Raw genomic sequence first — 16,208 nt, forward strand, 5'->3', positions numbered from 1 at the left:
GTTGGCCAATGCCTGAATATCTAATGCAAGCAGTCTTTTACTGGCTGGAATGTACACAAGGCTGCACATACTAGCTGACTTCCTACTCAAAGCATTGGCCACCACATTGGCCTTTCCGGGATGATACAAGATGGTGATATCATAGTATTTCAATAGCTCTAACCACCTCCTCTACCTCAAATTGAGCTCCTTTTGCTTGAACAAATACTGCAAACTCTGATGATCCATGTACATCTCACACGACATGCCATAAAGATGGTGCCTCCAAATCTTTAGCGCATGAACAATGGCTAGCAACTCTAAGTCATGAATAGGGCAATTCTTCTCGTGAACCTTCAGCTACTGCGAAGCATATGCAATAACTCTGCCACCCTGCATCAATACCGCACCAAGACCAATACGAGATTCATCGCAACATACTGTATAAGGCCCTGATCTTATGGGCAACACCAACACTGGCGCTATAGTCAAAGCAGACTTGAGCTTCTGAAAGCCTGCCTCACACTCGTTCGACCATCTAAATAGGGCACCCTTCTAGGTTAACCTGGTCAACGGGGCTACTATAGATGAGAACCCCTCCACAAACCGATGGTAATAGCCCACCAATCCCAAGAAACTGCAGATCTCCATAGTTGATGTGGGTCTAGGCCAGTTCTTGACTGCCTTAATCTTCTTAGGATCCATCTGAATACCCTCTGCTGATACAACGCGACCCAAGAAAGCAACTAAACTTAACCAAAACTTTCATTTTGAAAACTTAGCATATAACTGGCTATCTCTCAGAGTTTGAAGGAAGATCCGAAGATGTTGCTCATGCTCCTCTCGACTGTGGGAGTAGATCAAGATATCATCAATAAAAACAATAACAAAGGAATCCAGATAAGGCTTGAACACCTTGTTCATCAAATCCATGAGTGCTGCTGGGATATCTATCAGCCCTCAAATCGATCTTTGAAAACACTTTGGCGCCCTTAAGCTGATCAAATAAGTCGTCAATCCTCAGTAATGGATACTTGTTCTTGATGGTGACTTTGTTCAACTGCCGATAATCTTTGCACATCCTCATCGATCCATCCTTCTTCTTCACAAACAAAACAGGTTCACCCCAAGGCGCAACACTAGGTTTAATAAAGCCCTTATCAAGAAAATCTTGCAACTGCTCCTTCAATTCTTTCAACTCTAGCGGGGCCATACGATATGGCAGAACAGAAATGGGCTCAATGCCCGGAGCGAAATCAATACAGAAGTCAATATCTCTATTTTGTGGCACCCCCGGTAGGTCTGCAGGAAACACCTCTGGAAACTCACGAACAACGGGCATAGAATCCATAGGAGAAACATCCGTACTAGAATCACGGACATAAGCCAAATAAGCTAGATATCCCTTCTCGACCATGTTTCAAGCCTTCTTATAAGAGATAATCCTGCTGGTAGAATGGTCAGAGGTCCCTCTCTACTCTAATAGAGACAACCCTAGAAAGGCTAAGGTCACCGTCTTGGAGTGACAATCCAATATAGCATGATAAGGTGACAACCAATCATACCCCAAATGACATCAAAATCAACCATATCGCGAAGCAAAAGATCAACGCTAGTCTCAAGACCTCTAATAGTAACCACACACGAATGATAGACACGATCTAAAATAATAGAATGTCCTATAGGGGTGGACACATACACAAGATAACTCAAAGAATCACGATACATAACCAAATATGAAACAAAATAGGACGACACGTATGAATATGTAGAACCCGGATCAAATAGAACTGAGATGACACCAGATTCATTGACATGGCTCGTCATGCTCTTATCATACTTCCCACAAAGAGAGAGAGGGTGAGGAGGTTCATTGAGGGACTTATTCAGCTAATTCGTCTTCAGATGGCTAGGGAGATAGGGTGTGAGATTTCCTTCTAGGAGGCGGCAAATGTGGCCTGAAGAGTTGAGATGGTTCTATCGCATGGAGGTGGTCAGGGGTCTGACAAGAGGCCTCGTTATTCAGGCCGATTCAGTGGTACCTCATTTGGAGGTAGGGATTCGTATGGTAGAGGCCATCCTCCTAGGCCTTTTCAGTAAGCAATTCAGGTTTCTCACAGTGCTTTAGGTAGTTGTGGTCCTCAGATGCAGTATTCTTATCAGCAGTCCTACAGTGCACCACCAGCTCCTATTAGTGCACTACCGCTTCAGAGTTTTTAGGGTGGTCATTCAGGTCGTCAGGGCCAGCAGTCTCAGCAGCTGAGGGCTTGCTACACTTGTGGTGATGTGGGTCACATTGCTAGGTTTTGCCCTCGAGAACCGAGTAGCTCTCAGCATCAGGGTTCTCGTGCTATGGTTCAAGCACCATGTGTTCCACAGCCCACCCAGCCAGCTAAAGGTGGGGGTAGAGGTGCTAGAGGTGGAGGTAGAGGTACTAGAGGTGGAGCTCAGGCCGCTAGAGGTGGAAGCCAACCAGCAGCAGGCCATCCCAGAGATGTAGTTCAGGGTAGAGGGGTCCAGCCCTGATGTTATGCTCTTCCAGCCAGGCCCGAGGCTGAGGCTTCCAATGCAATTATTATAGGTACGGTTCTGGTTTGTGATAGATATGCTTCACTGTTATTTGATCCAGGGTCTATATACTCGTATGTGTCATCTTATTTTGCACTGTATCTGGTCATGCCTAGTGATTCTTTGAGTGATCCTGTTTATGTGTCTACACTGGTGGGTGATTATATTGTGGTAGATCGAGTTCATCGTTCATGTATAGTTGTGATTGGGGGTCTTGAGACTCGTGTAGATTTGCTTTTTTGGACATGGTCAATTTTGATGTCATATTAGGGATGGACTGGTTATCACCTTACCATGTTATCTTGGACTGTCATGCCAAGATTGTGACCTTAGCCTTACCAGGTTTACCTCGTTTAGAGTGGATAGGGACTCCTAGTCATTCTACCCGTAGTGTTATCTCTTATGTGAAAGCTCGGCGTATGGTCGAAAAGGGATGTTTGGCCTATTTGGCATATGTTTGTGATTCTAGTACTGAGGTTCCTTCTATTGATTTTGTGCCCGTTGTTCGTAAGTTTCTTGAGGTTTTTCCTTCAGACCTACTGGGTATGCCACCTGATAGGGATATTGACTTTTGCATTGATTTGGCTCCGGGCACACAGCCCATTTTTATCCTGCCGTATCGTATGGCCCCGCCTGAGTTGAAAGAGTTGAAGGAGCAGTTGCAAGACTTGCTTGAAAAAGGTTTCATTAGGCCTAGTGTTTTGCCTTGGGGTGCGCCGGTGTTGTTTGTTAAAAACAACGATGGATCGATGAGGATGTGTATTGATTACCGTCAGTTGAACAAGGTTACAATCAAGAATAAGTATCCATTGCCGAGGATTGATGATTTGTTTGATCAGCTTCAGGGTGCCAATGTATTTTCGAAGATTGACTTGAGATCTGGCTACCATCAGTTGAGGATTAGGGCATTCGATGTCCCTAAGACAGCTTTCTGCACTCGGTACGAGCATTATGAGTTCTTGGTGATGTCATTTGGGTTGACGAATGCCCTAGCAACTTTTATGGATTTGATGAACCGAGTGTTCAGGCCTTACTTGGATTCGTTCGTGATAGTCTTCATTGATGATATTTTGATATATTCCCGCATCTAGGAGGAGCACGAGCAGCATCTTAGAGTGGTTCTTCAAACCTTGAGGGATAGTCAGTTATATGTTAAGTTCTCGAAGTGTGAATTCTGGTTGAGTTCAGTCACATTCCTAGGTCATGTTGTATCAGTAGAGGGTATTTAGGTTGATCCGAAGAAGATAGAGGCAGTCAAGAACTGGCCTAGACCAGCATCAGCTACAGAGATTCGGAGTTCCTTGAGATTGGCAAGCTAATATCGTCTGTTCGTGGAGGGGTTTTCATCTATCGCAGCCCCGATGACTAGGTTGACCCAGAAGGGTGCCCCGTTCAGATGGTTAGATGAGTGTGAGGAGAGCTTTCAAAAGCTCAAGACAGCTCTGACTACGGCACCGGTGTTGGTTTTGCCCACAGGTTCAGGGCCTTATATAGTTTATTATGATGCATCTCATATTGGACTTGGTGCGGTGTTGATGCAGGATGGCAAGGTCATTGCTTATGCTTCGCGGCAGTTGAAGATTCATGAGAATAATTATCGGGTTCATGATTTGGAGTTGGCAGCCATTGTTTACGCGTTGAAGATTTGGAGGCACTATCTGTATGGTGTGGCATGTGAGGTGTTCACGGATCACAAGAGTCTTCAGTATTTGTTCAAGTAAAAGGAGTTAAATTTGAGGTAGAGGAGGTGGTTGGAGTTGTTAAAGGACTACGATATCACCATCTTATATCATCCAGGAAAGGCCAATGTGGTGGCCGATGCTTTGAGTAGGATGTCAGTCAGTATTGGCAGTCTTGCTTATATTCTGGTCGGTGAGAGACCGCTTGCTTTGATGTTCAGGCTTTGGCCAATCAGTTCGTGAGGTTGGATGTTTCTGATCCCAGTTGTGTGTTGGCTTGCACGGTCACTCATTCTTCTTTATTGGAGCGTATCCGTGATCGGAAGTATGATGATCTTAATTTGTGTGTCCTTAGAGACACGGTGCAGCACGGAGGTTCCAAGAAGGTTACCTTAGGTGATGATGGAGTTTTGAGAATGTAGGGTCGAGTTTGTGTGCCTAATGTAGATGGGCTTCGAGAGTTGATTTTGGAAGAGGCCCACATCTCCCGGTACTCTATTCATCCGAGTGCCGTGAAGATGTATCAGGATTTGCGGCAGCATTATTGGTGGCGGAGAATGAAGAAGGATATCGTTGCATATGTGGCTCGGTGTTTGAATTGTTAGCAGGTGAAGTACGAGCATCAGAGGCCCGATAGTTCATTTTAGAGTATTGAGCTTCCCGAGTGGAACTGGGAGCGAATCACTATAGATTTCGTTGTTGGACTCCCACATACTCGGAGGAAGTTCGATGTCGTGTGGGTTATTGTTGATAGGCTGACCAAGTCAATGCACTTCATTCCTGTGGCAGTCTCCTACTCTTCTGAGAGGTTGGCTGAGATCTATATCCGGGAGATTGTTCGCCTTTATGGTGTGCCTGCATCTATCATTTCGGACCGAGGTACGCAGTTTACCTCATGCTTCTAGAGGGCAGTTCAGCGAGAGTTGGGCACGCGGGTTGAGTTGAGCACAGCGTTTCATCCTCAGACAGACGGGCAGTCCGAGCGGACTATTCAGATTTTAGAGGATATGCTCTCAGCTTGTGTCATTGACTTTGGAGGCTCATGGAATCAGTTTTTGCCTTTGGCACAGTTTGCCTACAACAACAGCTACCAGTCGAGTATTCAGATGGCTCCTTATAAAGAGTTATATGGTAGGCGGTATCGGTCTCCGGTTGGATGGTTTGAGCAGGGAGAGGCTCGATTGTTGGGTTCATATCTGGTTCAGGATGCCTTGGACAAGGTCAGGATTATTCAGGATAGGCTTTGTACAGCTCCGTCCAGGCAAAAGAGTTATGCCGGTCGCAAGATTCGTGATTTGGAATTCATGGTCGGTGAGCGGGTATTGCTTCGAGTGTCGCCTATGAAGGGCGTGATGAGATTTGGGAAGAAGGGCAAGCTTAGCCCTAGGTTCATTGGCCTCTTTGAGATTCTTGATCGAGTAGGAGAGGTGGCTTATAGACTTGCATTGCCGCCGAGCTTATCAGCTGTGCATCCAGTGTTTCATGTGTCCATGCTTCGGAAGTATCACGGCGATCCATCCCACGTGTTAGATTTCAGCACTGTCTAGTTGGACAAGAACTTGTCTTATGAGGAAGAGCCGATAACTATTCTAGACCGGCAGGTTCATCAATTGAGATCGAAGTGTTTTCCTTCTGTTCGTGTTCATCTGACTCAGATACTTTCTTCTTATGTCTGTTCGAGGACGAACGGTTGTTTTAGAGGTGGAGAATGTGATGACCTCAAGAGAATTCAGTGTTCTGAGGCCTAAAAACCTCCCTTTTACCTCACCTTGATTTGCGTGCAAGGTCCGGACCTATATCCGGAAAGCTTGCTATGTGAAAATATGAGAAATAGAAATTTCTAGAGTTAAAAATTTGATCGAAGTAAAATATGTGACTTAGGCGTATGTCCGAGAATGAATTCCAAGGTCCCAAGCCTTAGAAATCAATTTTTGAAAGAAATTATTTTACTGAATTATCTAAGAAATAAAGAAAATAATTAATATTTGAAACCATTGTTATCGGGCCCGTATTTTGGTTCCGGAGCCTGGTACAAACTTGTTATAGTATTTGAAAGATAACTTTGAAACTTGGTGAAAACGGAGTTTATTTGATGTGAGTTGGACTTCGGATTGAAGAGTTATGAACTTTGAAAGTTCTTGATGCAAATGTTGGGTTTTGAGGTTTAATTCATGATTTTACATGTTATTTTGATGATGTAATCGCACGAGTAGGTCCATATGATATTTTAATAGTTTTTGGTTTGGAGTCTCGAGGGCTTGGGTGAGTTTCGAGTAGGTTCCGGGGTGTCTTAGGCTTAAAACATGGCTATTGGAGGTTCAGAGAAGTGCAAATCTCTGAACCTGCTAGTGCTGTCCGCACTGGTTTTTGTGTTGCCCGCACTGGTGACTGTGCGGCTGCAGTTGATTTTGTGCGGTTCGCACAGGTTCACTGGTGACTGTGCGGCCGCAGTTGATTTTGTGCGGTCCGCACAAGGCATCTGAGAGTAAAATATTAAGACGGGATTTTCAGTTATTTTTCATTTTTCAAAACCCCAAAAACATAAGAGGCGATTTTTCAAATAACCTTTCTTCTCCAAAACATTGGTAAGTGATTTTTAACTAATTTTATTCAATCATTAACATCTTTTAACATGATTTCAACTTCAAATCAATGATTTTCATGGGGGAAATTGGGTGTTTTTGGTAGAACCTAGGTTTTTCAAAAATTGGGGATTTGGACCTCGATTTGAGATCCGATTTCAAAACAAATTATATATTTGGGTTCGTGGGGGAATGGGTAATTAGGCTTGGGTTCGAACCTCGGGTTTTGACCATGTGGGCCCGGGTGCGATTTTTGACTTCTTGGGTAAAACTTTAGAAAATCCATTTTCATGCATTGGGGTTGATTCATTTAGTGTTTATTGATGTAATTAAGTAACTTGTACGAGCAAATTGGTGGTGGAATCAAGGGGTAAAGCTATAATTGAAATATGAATTGTGTTCGTGGCATCGAGGTAAGTGTTTGGTCTAACCTTAGCTTGAGGGATTAGGAGTTGTGTCTTATTTTCTACATGTTAATTTTAGAGTACGACGTATAGGCATGGTGACGAGTATCTATACGTTGGTGTCAAGTATGCCCGTGAGTCTTGTATTATAATCGTTATGACTCTGTTATGATTTATTGTGCTTCATATGTTATTATCACCATTGTTCCCTTGCCGGGATGTTTGTTTGATATTAATGATCCCTTGTCGGGATGTTTGTTTTGATAGCATTGTTCCCTTGTCGGGATGTTTGTTTTGATATTATTTTTCCCTTGCCAGGATGTTATTGAAATATCATTTTTCTCTTGCCGAGAAGTTGTTATATTGCTCTTGTTCCCTTGCCGGGATTCCTTATGATTATTGTTGGCTTGTAACTGGGAGCGGATGGTACGCCTACTACAAGATATAATGAAAAGGGAGCGGATGGTATGCCTACCACAAGATATAATGAAATGGGAGCGGGTGGTACGCCTACCACAAGATAAATGAAATGGGAGTGGGTGGTATGCCTACCACGAGATAAATAAAATGGGAGCGGGTGGCACGCCTGCCACGAGATCATGAAATGGGAGCGGGTGGCATGCTTGCCACGAAATACAGGAAATGGGATCGGGTTGCACGCCTGCAACAAGATGTGAAAAGAAAGTGAAATCTGCCTTTGTTTTTCCTTATTCTTGTTAGTGGTTGGATTTTGAATCCTTTTATAATTCTCTTGATATTCCGTTTTTACCTGTTATTCCCCGAAGCATGTTTCCCCCTCCCATCTTTATTTGTTTATTCCTGCTTTACTTTCCGCTGTATATTATATAATTGCACAGGTTTATTTGGTAGTCTGGTCTTAGCCTCGTCACTACTTCGAGGTTAGGCTAGGCACTTACCAGCACATGGGGTCGGTTGTGCTGATACTACACTCTGCACTATGTGCAGATCCCGTAGAAGCTCTTGGACCATAGTTAGAGGCTACCCTCAGTTCACGCGGAGATCCGAGGTAGACCTGCAGGCGTCCGTAGGCCCTGGCGTCTCCTCTATCTTTATTTCCTGTTTCATCTTTTGATTCAGAAACAGTGTGCCTTTTACTTCTAGACCTTGTATTTAGCAGTCTTAGACCGTCTGTGGTACTGTGACACCAGATTTTGGGTGATTAAGGCTCAAGCAGTTGTAATAGATACAGATTTCAGATATTTATTTGTTTTCTTCCGCCTAAATTTGAATTTCTGCTGTTATCACATTACCGCCTTATATTTGTTTAAAAAAATAACTGGTTAATGAAGTAATTAGATTAAATGTTTGGCTTGCCTAGCTCACATTAGTAGGCGCCATCACAACTCCCGAGGGTGAAAAATCCGGGTCGTGACACCACTGATTGTAGACGGGTGCTAATGTGCCTCTCATCTAAAGGAAACACCAATAATCCCAACAAAGCAAGGCTGAAAACTTCGAGTCTGCATCTCTGCCACTTTGCCTTGGTTGTGCCAAACTCATCCCAAAAGACGTCAAAACTATCTCGTAGTCCAAATCTAGCAAACAAATAATCCAAGGATATCCAGGACTGCTCGAGGCATCCTAAATGCTTATTGTCTTTCAAGCCCAAGTCGCTGAGAAATCTTGTCCTTGAGTGATCTCGAGGAAATATCATGTCTTTACCTATGTAGCTTAGGCGAGTAAGACCAGACATTTCTGCCAAGGTAGGAGTCATCTCACACTCCCCAAATCTGAAAGCCATGTTTTGTGGGTCCCAATAGGTCAACATCGCCTCCACTAAATCCAGGCGAGGTGTGATATCAAGAAGCAAAATGAGGGTGCCCAACTTATTCATTAGCTCGTGTTGTTTTAACAATGAAAATATTTTCCACCACCTGACCAACTTTCTCGGAATTTTCACTACCATCAACACTTTGGATCGAATTAGTGGGTCCATACCTGAATGAAGAAAACATAGTTAGTGACTCAAGACACTATGCGACGCCACAACACTTCCTAGTGGACAGATGCAGGACACGATTGGACTATTTTTTATAAAATGTCCTAAGTGGCCGAGGGTGGCTATTAGTGCAAACTCGACAAAGTAGACCCTCTAATGCATGAAAAATACCCCATTTATGGCTTATACAGCTTTAAAATCCCAAGAATCATGGCCTTAAAAATTACTTTGCAGAAATGACCCATTTTGCAAAAGTGGCCGATATGGCCAAATGTGGCTAGGGACGCAAACACGACAAGGACGAGCCTTAAAGGAACGGGACACTTAGTTGTATACTAAAATTCTAAGACATGGATCACTAAACCACTTTGTCATGACCCAAGAGGTCATCACTTGTTTTTAAAAGGAATTCTGCATTTCGAGGCTTTAAAAACATCTTTTAGAATCACCTCAATTTTCGTGCACAATTCGGGAGCGTAGCCAGAAAGCCTATATGTGAAAATCTGTGAAAAATGATAAATTTTGACTATAAAATGAATCAATTTGACTTCGGTCAACGTTTTGGGTAAACGGACTCGGACCCATGATTTGATGATCCCGGAGGGTCCGTAGGAAAATATGGGACTTGAGCATATGCCCGGAATCGAATTCTTGAAATTGTTTATAAAGTTTGGAAATGAATTTTTGAAAGAAATTGTTTTCTGAAATTGTTTATAAAGTTTGGAAATGAATTTTTATTAGAACATGTTGATATCGGAGTTGTATTTTGGTTCCGGCGCCTGGTACAGGTCTTATATATGATTTAAGATGATTCTGTGAAGTTTGGTAAGAAACGGAATCCGTTTAGACGTGATTCGGACCTTAAATGCAAAATTTGATGTGTAAGAAGTTTTGATAAATTTCATTGATATTAAGGTTTAAGGGGTGCATTTTGAACTTAGAAAAGTTGCAAATTTCAGATGTGCATAGCAGGACCGAAACCTCGACGACACCTCAACCGGCTCTCCACCTCGGTATACTCCATCGCTCTTCTCACTTCTGAACTATACGTGGCCTGATTCCTTTATAGCCAAGGATATGTAGGCAGCTCAAATACCAGGGTTCGGTCACATTCTCCTTTCTTTTAGTTTTTGGTCTCTCCAAATAAGTGTCGGGTCAAAAACCTGTTTCGTCGTTCTTTGTCTGAAATCTCTTCATGTTTCCAGTCAAAGAGGGGCAGTTGTAGACATGTAATTTTTTACTCTCCCTGAAATTTTATACATTTTAGTGATTCGATGTTGGTTTTAGGCCTAATATCACTATTTTAATTATTTTTAAAACTTTTTGCTTTATTTTATCTGAAAAATGAAAACTACAAAAAATATTTTCAATTATTTTAGCTAATTGGTTTTTACTATCAACTTTTAATTTTTCTTACTTTTCATAAAATTTAAAGATACAAAAATAGTTTTGGCATTTTATTTTTAAAAAGAAAAGAAGAGATAGTAAGAAAGTTTCAAATATATATATATATATAATATTTTTCTTAGTTTAATGTGATTTTTAAGTTGTAAATTTTTAGTATATATTGAGTAGTATTTAAATATCATTAACTTTGTAACTTTATGTTTCCTCTTAATATTTTTTGTTATCCTAGAAAAATTAGTAGTGTGTGTTCCACTCTGGCATGATTAACTAAAGGATTTTGGCTCATATTGTTTTCTAATAGTCTTATAACTAGTTTTGTCACTAAAGTTGGTTAAACATCTATGAATTTTCCAAGTCTATTTTAAGTGATTCCAGAAATTAAGGATTTTAATTTGGGTTTATTTGTTTGAGTGTTGAGGCTACTCTTTACATTATGCAAGTCGCACAACATTTTGGCGTAGAATTTATTTTCCGTGGTAGTCATGCATGGCCTTTGGGATTAAGAACAGATTAAATAAATTCTTGTGTGCAAATTAGTGTCATAAAATTGCTAAAATCATCTTCTCATGAGAACCTTAGTAGCAGATACTTGGTCACGTGATGACAGTGATAAGAATAGGACAATAGGGGTTTTAAATGGCTCTTATTATGTCTCGGTTCACTTTTATATTGTTTGCCTTTCTGTTTCTCTTTTATGTATTATTTAGATGCTAAATTTTTATGGCGTGCTACATTTGTCATGGATTTGTTTGAAAGATGAACGCGGTTTATGGGAAAGGTCGAGCTCATTAGTGATTAAATATTTACATGCTTTGGGAATTGAGCTCGGCCAAATTCATAAAATAAAAAAACAAAACAAAATATGAGCGTGAATTAGATCTTTCTTTTATTAGTCATCTTTTATTTTCTTTTATAGTATTCGTTAGGAGCATGTTTTAGGCCGACCACACTCGGGTAGGCAAACTTAGATCGCTTCTTTTATTTTTCCGAGGTAAGAGTTTGTTCCCTTTAGTTTATAATCCGGGGAATGCCCCGAAGAATTTGTATATATTTTATTCGGGGGTATGCCCCGAAGTATCTGTATTTGGAGTTGAAAGTAGAACTCGTAGTATTTTTATTTTTATTTTATTAGGAGGGAACGACCACGAGCCTCTTGTTTTCTTATTTTCTCTGTGTGTTTTACCTTAATTAGAATATTTTAAAAGCCGACTAGATCAAGTATGCAACCATACTAGTTACGGGACTTGGGGAGTGCCTAACACCTTCTCCCCGAGTCATATGAACCCCCTTACTCGAATTTCTGGTGCAGACTTATTTTGGAGTCCAAAGTGTTTTAAAAGAAAATTATTTTTTAAAACGGTGACCTGGCACACCGAAACTAATGTCAGGTGGCGACTCTGAGTTATTTTCTTTTGAACACAATTTTGTCACTTTTTAATTAAAAACTCTTTTGAGCTTTACAAATCTAATCTTTTTAATATTTTAAGAGGGTTAGTGAGGTTGAAAAAAAGGGGTGTGAAAATCTACTCAATAACAAAAAATATTAAGAGGAGACATAAAGCTACAAAGCTAATGAAATTTAAATACTACTCAATATATACTAAAACCTTACAACTTAAAAATCACATTAAACTAAGTAAAATGTTATATATATATATATATATATATATATATATATATATATATATATATATATATATTTCTTACTATCTCTTCTTTTCTTTTTTCTTTTTTCTTTTTGTAAAATAAAATGCCAAGACTATTTTCGTATCTTTCAATTTTATGAAAAGTAAGAAAAAGTAAAAGTTGATAGTAAAAACCAATTAGCTAAAATAATTGAAAATATTTTTTGTAGTTTTCATTTTTAAGATAAAATAAAGCAAAAAGTTTTAAAAATAATCAAAATAACGATATTAGGCCTAAAACAAACATCGAAGCACTAAAATGTATAAAATTTCGGGGAGAGTCAAAAATTACATGTCTACATCTATTTTTAATTTTTCTCTTCTTAATTTTACTTTTCTTCTTTTAGCTGTAGTCAAAAATTACATGTCTACAGCCTAATCAACAATGATAGAAATAAAATCGCACGACAAAGAAGAATAGAAGTGAAATTGTTCCTAACTCCATAGCCTCCGGAAGATACAAATGTCTCTGTATCGATCTACCAGACTCTACTAAGTTTGCTCGTGACTCATGAGGCTTATGTAACCTAGTGCTCTGATATCAACTTGTCACGACCCCGAATTTCCACCGTCAGGATCGTGATAGCACCTAACATTTTACTTGCTAGGCAAGCCAACATTAGAACAATTTACTTCTTTTAGCAGCTTAAACGATAACATTAATAATAAATTGAAATAACAGATATGTTCTAAGTATAAATGCGGAAGCTAAACAGCCAACGTCTATTATAATTCCCTGAACATGGTGTCACAAGTGCATGATCTTCTAAAGTAATACACATAAAAGTTTGAAATAAGTACAAAGTTGTCTGAATGAATTTGTACAGCTAAAAGAAAAGAGGATGGGGACCCAGGAGTTGCGGGCGTTGAACAGTCGTACCTCAAGCTCCACAAATGTCCAATCTAAGCTCATTAGTAACCACTATCACGCCTCCTTTTTACACCGGATAGGGTATATAAGGGAGTTTTTCCAATTAAAGTGACATTAATCGAAATGGGATTATTGATTTATTTACAGAGTCGCCACTTGGAATAATCATTATGGTGTCCCAAGTCACCGATTTATTTTAAAATCCCAAATCGAGGAAAATTTGACTTTATTTAAAAGTCTGTGAAACCAGAAATTCTAATTAAGGAATTCTGTTAACCCGGGAGAAGGTGTTAGGCATTCCCGGGTTCCGTGGTTCGAGTACGGTCGCTTAACTATTAATAATTAGCCTAATTATCTGATTAATTACATGTTTTAAACATATTGTGCATTTTTAACTTTATAACCACTTTTAATTATTTTAAATCGCTTTTAAGATTTATGGAATTATTTCTTGAACAAGTTACGATTGCCGTACACTTGCCGTTTTGGAACACACCGCAAACCATGCTACATGAAATGCACCCGCGATTCACGACATATTTATTTTATTATTTCTCAAAGTTGTTATGATCGGGTCACGTGAAATGCATACCCGAATTTAGATTTACGTATCGCAACTATGCCACGGGAACCGTGCTCATAGTCACAATAATTTATTTATTAATCGTGTCTAAAGCAAGCGACGATGTTCATTAGTTATTTCCCTAAGAAGGGGTTCATAGCATGAAAAAGGAACATTAGTAAATATCATCACAAACTGAGACTCAATAAAAAGAGAAAGATATGACACATCCAGTATCAGAATATAAGTTAGTGACAATATATATAACACTTCTAACAGCAAAGCAAGTTACTTTTGAAAAGTTTAAGCAAATATTTCATCCGTAAATCACCACTATGTCGGACAATATATTGGTACACTAATTTAGCAGAGCTATAGAAGAAAGGGATTAAAAGCAAAAATCAGGAGCAAAGACTCAGGATAAACAATATTTTAAGCTCAATGCCCTGTATTTTATAAGTGTTCTTCTAATTCTATGGAGGATAAACACTTATTACAAGTATGGCAGTAATTGATATGCAATAGCGTTTACACTTCCTCAATCATTTTTAGATTTTGTCCTTGGCTAATGAAACAAAATAGAGGGGACTGCAAAGAACTTGATGTTCCAAATATAGTAAGTTGCAGAAGGTCACATCTGTGATGGCAGTTCTTGTATGCGGGCTGGCCATTGAAAAATGACAATGCCAGATTTATAAGAGTAACATGTATAATAGTGATGTTTGTTAACAGTTGAGCTGTTTAAACAACCATTTTTTTATAACCATGGTTTTTCAGGCCAGCTTGCGCGTACCTCAACTAATTTCATAGGATACATGCTGGAACCAGCAATAAGACCACACCATGTGATTTCATATCCCTATGCTATATCTCCAGAATTACATTCAAATACCACTTAAAAAATCTCAAGTTCACATCCTTATAGACATTACACTTAAGTATACAAATGCAATTGTGAAACCCATTTTTTTACCATAGAAATATGCCAAGAATCCAAATTCAAAGACAAAAGTTCTTTATGTTAATGAGATAGCTTATTGTAGATCTTCATTTATCTTTTTAAAAAAAGAAACACAGTTCAATCAATTAAGGACTAACTTCCAGCATTTAAGATTTAGAAGAGCAAAGAGAAGACTACTTTATGTAACATAAACCTTTCAGTGTATAAGGAACAATTAATGCGAGTTTCATTGCCATATAACATTTAGATCTCTCATTTCTGTTCAAATCTTTTTTCTCTTTCTATCTTGTGTTTGTGTGTTTTTCGTGTGTGTTCATAAGAGAAGTGAGGGAGTGCAGATGGTAATCATGGCGACTGGGATTTTCTCAAATGGGGAGGGAGTTCGTTCTTACTATGTGAGGAAGGAACGCAGCTTTTTTTCCCTTTTTTTTGGGTAGATCTGATTGTTATTTTTTGTCTTCTGATGTTTATCTTAGGGTTAAAAGAATATGGGGGTTTTAATGAGGGGATTTGAGTCATGGGAATTGGGTCATGGGAATTGGGCCGGGGTTTAAAATTAATTTGGGCCATTTTAGTAATTGGCCCAATTTTAAAAGAAACAAGACTAAAAATATATTCTTCCTATTTTCCTTTTCTTTGTTTTTCCTTTTTCTTTTCTTTAATTAATTGAAATACTAAATTAAATTAATTAAGTCCTAAATTAATCTATTTTGTAGAAATTAAAATTCTTTACCTATTTCTAACATTAAAACAACTAATTGACTTAAAACTAAAGAAAAAATGCTAATTTTAAAGACTAAAATCTAAATATGTAAAAATGATTATTTTTTTATTTTTCTCAATGTAATTAATTCCTAAATACAAATTAAACCTAAGGTAGCATGAAATTAAAATGTGATAATTTTTTATGATTTTTCTATGATTTTAAAAATATTAAAAATGCATGAAGTGCAACTAAATGAAGAAAAGTTTCTAAAATCCGTTAAAATTATTTTTTGCCTATTTTTAGGAGTTATTTTCATGTGGGGCAAAACTTAGGTGCTCACAGCTGCCCCTCTTTGCTCGAGAACATGAAGAGTTTTTGGGCAAAGATAAAGTGAGCAATTACGAGCAATTTTTGCTCGTTTGATACTCCATTTGGAGCATTTTTTGAAAAAGTTTGACCGAACCTTGCTTCGGAGGTTGCCTACATATCCTTAGCTATAAAGGAAACATGTCTGTGTAGTTTTGGAAGTTTTAGTATCTAGGACTACCGAGAAACTGTGATTTCACTGCTGTTGCTGCTGTTTCTGCTTGTTAAGCTCCTTATTACACCAAAATGAAAAATGAAAAGCTATACTAGCTAAGCCTATCAACTATGAGTTACAAGATTCTTATCTATAAACCTTCTAAAGCTTGATATTGGGTCTTGGTTGGTTCTTCCAGCAAAATCTGATCTAAATCTTGATGCTTGTTAGCTGCAACTGCTGGTTCATTCTTCTTCAGCTTTTCGGATGAAGGTGAAACATGCAAAGCTTGTGACTTCAATCATATCTTGAACAATCTGCATC

This window comes from Nicotiana sylvestris, chromosome 4 (genome assembly GCF_000393655.2).
Source record: "Nicotiana sylvestris chromosome 4, ASM39365v2, whole genome shotgun sequence".
Taxonomy (NCBI): domain Eukaryota; kingdom Viridiplantae; phylum Streptophyta; class Magnoliopsida; order Solanales; family Solanaceae; genus Nicotiana; species Nicotiana sylvestris.